This window comes from Adiantum capillus-veneris, chromosome 5 (assembly GCF_014529385.1).
Source record: "Adiantum capillus-veneris isolate H3 chromosome 5, ASM1452938v2, whole genome shotgun sequence".
Lineage (NCBI taxonomy): Eukaryota > Viridiplantae > Streptophyta > Polypodiopsida > Polypodiales > Pteridaceae > Adiantum > Adiantum capillus-veneris.
Window position 1 is genome coordinate 160,492,210 of NC_140935.1, and position 7,853 is coordinate 160,500,062.

Here is a 7,853-nt window from a genome sequence, read left to right on the forward strand (position 1 = left end):
ACAACCATAAGAGAATATTAGTGTGTATTGTTCTTTGAACTTTCATGTGTTTGATCAAGCATATTAACAGAAAATACACATAGTAGATGTTAGTGTGTATTGTTCTTTGAAGTTTCATGTGTTTGATCAAGCATAATAACAAAAAATATGAATAGTAGGCGTTTGTGTTGCTATTGCACCGTAGCATGGTAGAGCTCCAGTAAAAATCGGGTAGTATAACTAATTCTGCGAGGCCTTACCTTTGGATCCAGTGAAAACAACATGGAGCTTTCTTCCACAGCATGCCCATGTTGGACATATCCTGAGATGACATTTCAAATAGGAAGCTCATGTAGCATGGTGTTGCCTCAAGCTCAATAATATAGGCGATATGTCTATTTTGCACGAGGTGGTGGTCTAAGCGTGTATCTATATCTATATCTATACTATATTTTAGACGAGGAGGAATTTTGACCCCTCTACTTGCCCACATGTGAGTAGCTCTTGAGTCAAAAGAGTGTCCCCTGTAGCCGGAGATCGCACAAGAATAAGAGAGAGAGAGACATCTCGATATATGTGATAAAAGGGGAGAGAGAGGCCGTCGAAGACGGCCGGCAATACTAGTTTATATATAATTGAGCTTAAAATTTTCAAGGAAAGAAAAGACATCCATGTGTCACTCTCTCTGTCTCTCTCATTAGTCATTTCAAGAACCTAAAGAAACAATTGGTTTGAAATGTGAAAGTGAAGGATAAGTAGCAAGTCCTTTGGTTTGAAAAGTAAAAGTGAAAGATAAGTAGTAAATACTGATGGTAAAAATGAAAACACTTAGTTTTGACTTCTCAATTTTGTCCAAAGGTCACAATACTTAGTATCATATTTATTTCTATATTATATAAACTCTTTAGCAAGGCCACGGAGTTTCACTCGAGCTTTCAAATTTAAAGGGTGATTACTTTTGTTTTTCTTGAAGGGTGGCTTTATTTTGCATTTTGAAGATCGTAAAAAACATCGAGCACGATATGGCATGGACGTGGTTAAATGAGATCAAGGGTGGAGGTGATAGATCATGACACATATGCATTGTAGATCATGTGATCGGCACCCAAGTTTACAAATTAATCTGCACTTACAATGTTATGTATAGGAGTACCATGATCTTCAGTGAAAGCATGGGAGTGTGGTGGTTAGAGTCTATGCCTTCAATAGGACAGGTCATGGCTTTGGCGTGCAAGGTGCGAGACAATCTTGACGAGCTCAAATTTACTTGCTGGCTCAAATTTACCTTTTCACCCTGAATTTGCTCGACAATCCAAATTCGACATGGTCCGAATGACCCCCAATGTTGATCCCATTGGGATGTGCCTGGGCTAGATTATGTGGAGCATAAAGAACTCCCTTTTCCTTTCTAGCCTTGAAATTTATACTTGAGCTTCAACAAATGTAGAACTTTCAAAGATTTCACGCATTGTATAATGTTGAGCTAAAATCTCACACTTGGCACCTTCATTTATAATTTTCCTTCTAGCCTCGAGAATATGCACATTGCATGTTGTAGCTTTGCAAAAAGGGTTAGAGTCAAATGATCTCAGAGTCGATTGGCACCACCTACACCTTATGTGGGAAAGCATGAGTGTGCACACACAGAGAGAGAGAGAGAGAGAGAGAGAGAGAGAGAGAGAGAGAGAGAGGGGAGGGTTTCACGAATAGGGCCTGCAAAAAATATTTTTTTCTAATCGAAGAAATCTTAAAATAATAAATTGCACAATATAACATGTTTTTGAATTTTAGGTTAAAATTTGAAGAATTGATAGTATTGACACTAAAACTTGCAAAATTTTGTCGATTTCCTTCACTGGCAAGCTTGAAATCTAGCCAAAAATTTACAATTTTAATGGAAAAAATACACTAAACCTGGTTTATTGCAAACATTGGGAATCTCAAATAGCCCCAAAATAGAAGAGCATGATAGACATAGAAAATTTGAATTCCTAGTACATCCACGATTACTCTCTCACCACCCTGAGCACACCTGTTGAAAATCTGCTACACCCTGCATGGGGCAATGGTGTGTGTTAGAGAGAGAGAGAGAGAGAGAGAGAGAGAGAGAGAGAGAGAGAGAGAGAGAGAGAGAGGCATCCACGTGTCACTTAAAGGGTTACTCTACTTTTTCTTTTGAAGGCCATAAGAAAAACTCCAGCCCTCAAATTTAATACTTTGATATCTATACTACTTCTTTATTGAGCTTGAGAAATCCTCAAGCACTGAAGTCTTCCACGCATCAAAAAGTGTTCTCTCTCTCTCTCTCTCTCTCTCTCTCTCTCTCTCTCTCTCTCTCTCTCTCTCGTGCGCGTGGGTGGGTGAAGCACCACTTTTTCAGAAATGTAGAACCTCACAGGCATCGACAATCGAGACGGCTGTCTTCACTATTCCCACGCCACAACGGTTAGGGAGGATGAGGTTGGCAAATTGGTTTGCAAGAGAAATTAGAACTACATTGCCACAAGTCTAGGGCTCTTTGTCCCAACTCGGTGGCCATAGCTCTCGTGTGCGTGCATGCGCGCGCATGTGTGTGTGTGTGTGTGTGTGTGTGTGTGTGTGAGAGAGAGAGAGAGAGAGAGAGAGAGAGCACTTGCGTCTAGCCCCCATGGTAGTGGTTTTAGTTCCCTTTTAGCGCTTCTCCTCTGTATGCAACGAGATTGGCCTTGCGACTATGCTTTTTCAATCTTCATTTCTCAGCTCCCTGTCACACAAGTGGTGTAATCGGTAGTTGCTCTTCTTGCGTCTTGCTCAGCTACATGATGGATCTTAGGAGCGGAGGAGGTCCTTCCTACACACTCACAACATATCTTCCATTGGAATGCGTAAGCTCAAGGTTTTGAAATATAGAAATATTGTGGGAACTATTTAGTTTGCAAGGAAAAATGAAACCACTTATGTTATCTTTCCAAGAAAATAGACACTTGCTTAGAAGTGGAAGCAAGATAGGCAAGTGTCTATGTGTTACCACGATAGAAAGATCAGGTCCTATTGGTATAGAAATCCCTAAAAGAAAAAACTCATGTCATAAAGAGCGAGTTTAGACTATGTTGGGATTTGAGGTGTCTTTTGAAGAAGCTGGAATTGTTTACAAACTAAGGACTATGAGCTCAATATTTATGTGAAAAACTAAGTTTGGTGCCTACATATAGGTACTATCTAAAGAAACGGAAAGATAAATCAAAGATAGTAGTAAGCTCGTTTATGTAAAAACCAGACTGAGTAAAAGGGATAGGGGATTAGGTAAGGTAGGGAGTTAACAAAGAAGATACCTCATATGGCACTATGTCAATATGTGAAAGAATAAGAAAGATGTTGCTGTCAGTTATGACAATATGTAAGGGGTCCATGTGAGGCATGGTGACATATTCAAGCCAATAGTGAGGCCCATGCATTTTGATGCAGGCATAAGAGGAAATACATATGGAAAAGTAGGTTTGCAGTAGTTTACTTTTATAATCAAAATGGACTAAATTGTAGCAAAGTGTGGATGTGCATGTCCATATCTATACTAGTAGATAAAGGGGGAGGGAATTCCGGCCCCTCCCCCTGACACGTGTCGCCCCCACCTTAGTTCGATCAGTGTGCTCTGAATCCAACGTGCTCAGCGAGATAGAGAAAAGGTCTGCGCGAGAACACTCTGTTGGAAGAAGCGCGAGTTGAGAAGGACCAGTACGCCTAAGGCGAGTGGCGTCAGAGAAAACCGCTTGCAGGTGAAGCTCTCCGCCTCTCGCACACCACCCCCTCTGCCGTAGCATCCTGGCTCTTCAAGTAATATCATCGTCCATGCTCGCAGGAGACCAACGAGGGGCAACAACACCAAGGGCCCAAATGGCCCTGCTACTAAGGAAGCTGGTGGTGAGCTCCCTAAACATGAGCGTCTCAAAGCTACCAACCCGCAAAATTCAGCACCAAATGTATGCATGCCATCTGTTGTAGCCGGGGCTCAGACAAAACCAGCTGAAGGCTCCTCAAATGGGACATGGAGACAGCAATGATGCAGGTAGCAGGCATGATGCTACCACATCACATATCCTATTTAATGTAGGTGAAAAGGAGACGAAGGGCGAAATAAGGCGGTTTTCTTTGTCTGAGCCGAAGTTATTGAGAACATCAAAGTCCCTCACTCCTCTTGAGAAGATTAATCTTGAAAGCAGTTCAATGTCGCAAACGACAACCTCCAGGGCCAATTGGCTATATGGGCTATGAGAACAGAGCAGATCAAAGATTTGGAAAACCCACTTACGGATTCATATTCAGCGCTCATGTGTGGATCCCTTACATACAGACATGTTTTGGCTTGGATTCTTTCATCTTATTATAATGGGGGACACGTGTCCACAGCTCTTCACTCCGAGGCCTTCAGGCAGTGTAGTCTAAGCAAGAGAGAGAGAGAGAGAGAGAGAGAGAGAGCATGGATATCGTCGCATAAGCGAGGAGAGAGACGAGAGAGAGAGAGAGAGAGAGAGTAATTGGACTTCCTCGCACAAGCGGCGAGAGAGAGAGAGAGAGAGAGAGAGAGAGAGAGAGAGAGAGAAACTCGAATCGGTGCAGCCTCAAAGTACTCAAAAATTGCACTTAATTAATGCCTGGACTTGCACTCCGCAGCCTCAAAGTCTGGACTTGCACGCATAGGTTAAAGGAGGAAATATATCAAAATAATCGGCATTTTGAAGTTGGTTGCCAAAGGAGAAATGAAATGATAGTTAACGTTTCAGTGCAAAATTCCCTTTAGGGTAGGTTGAAGGAGGAGATGTTTCAAAATAATTGGCATTTTATGTAATGTAATTTTTTTTCAAGCAAATGTTCTCTTTCTTTCCCTCCCTTACCGGTTCGAGGCTAAGCAAAGGCACGCTTTTCCCCGAACATTGAGATGGAGAGAGCGATACACACAAAGTGGAGAGAGAGAGAGAGAGCGAGCGAGAGCGCGAGACGTCTTCGTGCAAAATACCCTTCAGGGTAAGTTGAAAGAGGATATGTTTCCAAATCCCCTTTTTGGTAGGTTGAAAGAGGACATGTTTCAAAATAATCGGCATCTTTTGGAGTGTTAAATTTTTCAACCAGAGTTTTTCAATCGGCTCAAGGCTAAGCTAAGGCACTTTCCCCGAACATTGAGACAGAGAGAGCAATACACACACATCTCGCCACAGAGAGAGAGAGAGAGAGAGAGAGAGAGAGAGAGAGAGAGAGAGAGAGAGAGAGAGAGAGGGAGAGAGTGCTGTTAATGCTTCAAAGAGAAATGAAATGATATATTAGCGTCCTCAAGAGACCTAAATGACCTATGAGACCAAATTGTTACAAACTGGTGAAACTAATACCATGTCTTGGTACAAAAAATATGTGAAACTAGAAGTGGTACTGAGCAGGACTCCTGTCACTGCTTCAAATTTTAAAGTTGATTGCCATAGGAGATAAATGAAGTGATTACAGGCCATGCTCAGTAATGCTAGACTATTCATGGGCTTCACGTACGATTGCGGGCCATGCTCACCAACGAGAGCGATGACGTAGCTTTGCTATTCAAGCTTGCGATGCAACCTTTGGTCCATTTCAGCCTTTACTGCTGCTGCGTTAGGCGTCCTGTGCTTATACATGAGCATGACCAAGAGAGAGGGTCTTTGAGGATTGTCTCCAGGCCAGTAATGGATAGCATCCCCATCTTGTAGCTACTGAGGCTCGAGTCTTCACGCCATAGCCTTTTCACCTTTTGCATCATCTTTTCTACAGGTTTCCTCCCATCCAATATTGAATCAAAATACCACAATGGTGGGAATGAAAAACAGTAAACGAGAGAATCCATATTGCAAGTAGAAAGGTATCTGACATGCGCAAACCTCAAAATGGATAGGGTGTTGGATAAGGGGGCTTTCATATGATGCATTGATAAAGGCACTGCTATCATTTGTTGCAAGGTACTTCCCCCACTACCGCCAACACTGGAGATGAGGGTGGGGAATGGCATCGGCACACAATGTGTGTGCCACCAGAGTGAGGTAGGGGGCTAATGGATATGTCATCAAAGCAATGCATTGACGGAGACAAGGAGCACTTGCAGGCTCCACATGTCAGCAAAGCCAAGATCCTAAGCACCCACGTCATTGAGCAAAAGGGCTCCTCCCAATCTCTCTCCCTCTTTGCCCTTAAAGAAATTATTAAGGACGTAGCAGCTGCTGTTGTGAGGCACAGATGAGGCGCTACTTGAAATGGAGGTGAGAGCGTCCAGTCATATAACAAAAATGACGGGGTTAGCATCACATGGTGTTCACTCGAAGATCACTTTGAAGGGCTCGAGGTCACACCATGATCACTTTGAAATAAGTGGGTTCACAAGGTGATCACATCTTGATTGGGATTCACACGGGGATCACTTGGCAGTCACTTGATGTTCACATTAAGTTTACGTGGAGTTCACTTTAATTGTCATCACATAGTGATCACTTGGGGATTAGTCCGCCATTGAACGGTGCAAAACTGATCCCGCCACCACCAATCAATAGGGACCATAGATCCCACCTGACAGAGGGGGTGTCAATTAGTCACGAGGGTAAGAGGGGCCATGCCGGCGGCGCCGTTTTACTAGTAGTCATAAAGATTGAGTAAAATATGTCAAATGGATGATGGCAAAGACAAATTCACAAAGGAGAAATGGTGGCAAGATGATAAAATTTGTGTTTGTTGCTTATTAAAGCTACTATATTGAGATCAAGATGTACATAGTGTGGGGAAGGTTTAGAATATTCTTGGCATTGCAATAACATGCGTGAAACTAACGTTCATAATTTGTTATTTGCTATTCTTTCTCTCATAGAGATTTAATCTCTCATAATCTTTTATCTGCTATTCTCTCTCTCTCTCTCTCTCTCTCTCTCTCTCTCACACACACACACACACACACACACACACACACACACACACACACATGTAAAGAATGAGGATGCAAGAGAGCTACACAAGACAAGCACAAAGCACACAGAGATGGAAAGCTTCTTCTTCTTCTCACAGAAAAGAGAGTACAAAAATGACTAAGTGCTACAACTGAAAAGTAGCACATATGTACATGCGGTCACTAAGTGTGAACTCGCTAGAAGCGTACTAGGCTGGCACTATAAGTGTAGTCCAGCTGTAGAATCACTGGCAGAGATCCTCCGTGTCGGTCATCTAACGCGCCAGTGAGTAAATGCAGTAAGCGGCCAAGACCCGTAGTGGATGCCAGCTCAAGATGTAGAGCTCGACATCTCAACACTCCCCCTCGAGCTCTGCATGTCGCAGAGTCCAAGCATAGTCCGGAAACCTCGAAGCTTCTCAGCTCTGAGGGCCTTGGTAAAGATATCCGCTATCTGCTCCTCTGTGCTGACGTAGACCAAGTCGATGTCGCCCGCCAACACTCGCTCTCGAATGTAGTGGTAATGGACCTCTATGTGTTTGGTCCTGGCATGGAACACTGGGTTCCTAGCCAAATGCATGCTGCTGAGGTTGTCACAATGGATGACAATCTGCTGGTCCACCTGCACTCCCAAGTCCTCAAGTAATATGCGTAGCCAAGCTACCTCGCACGCTGCAACTGTTGCACCTCTGTACTCGGCCTCTGTGCTCAATAAAGCAATCATAGGCTGCTTTTTGCTGCTCCAGGTAACAGCAGCAGTCCCAAAAGAGAACTTGAAGCCACGTGTAGATCTCTTATCAACAATGCTACCTGCCCAATCTGCATCTGTATACCCATACAATGCTAATGGCGCAATAAAATTTTATATCAAAACACAATAAAAATGACATGTAATCGTAGGCACTCTGTTAAGACCTACTTTTAATAACTCTTGTCCCCTGTTAACGTCTTT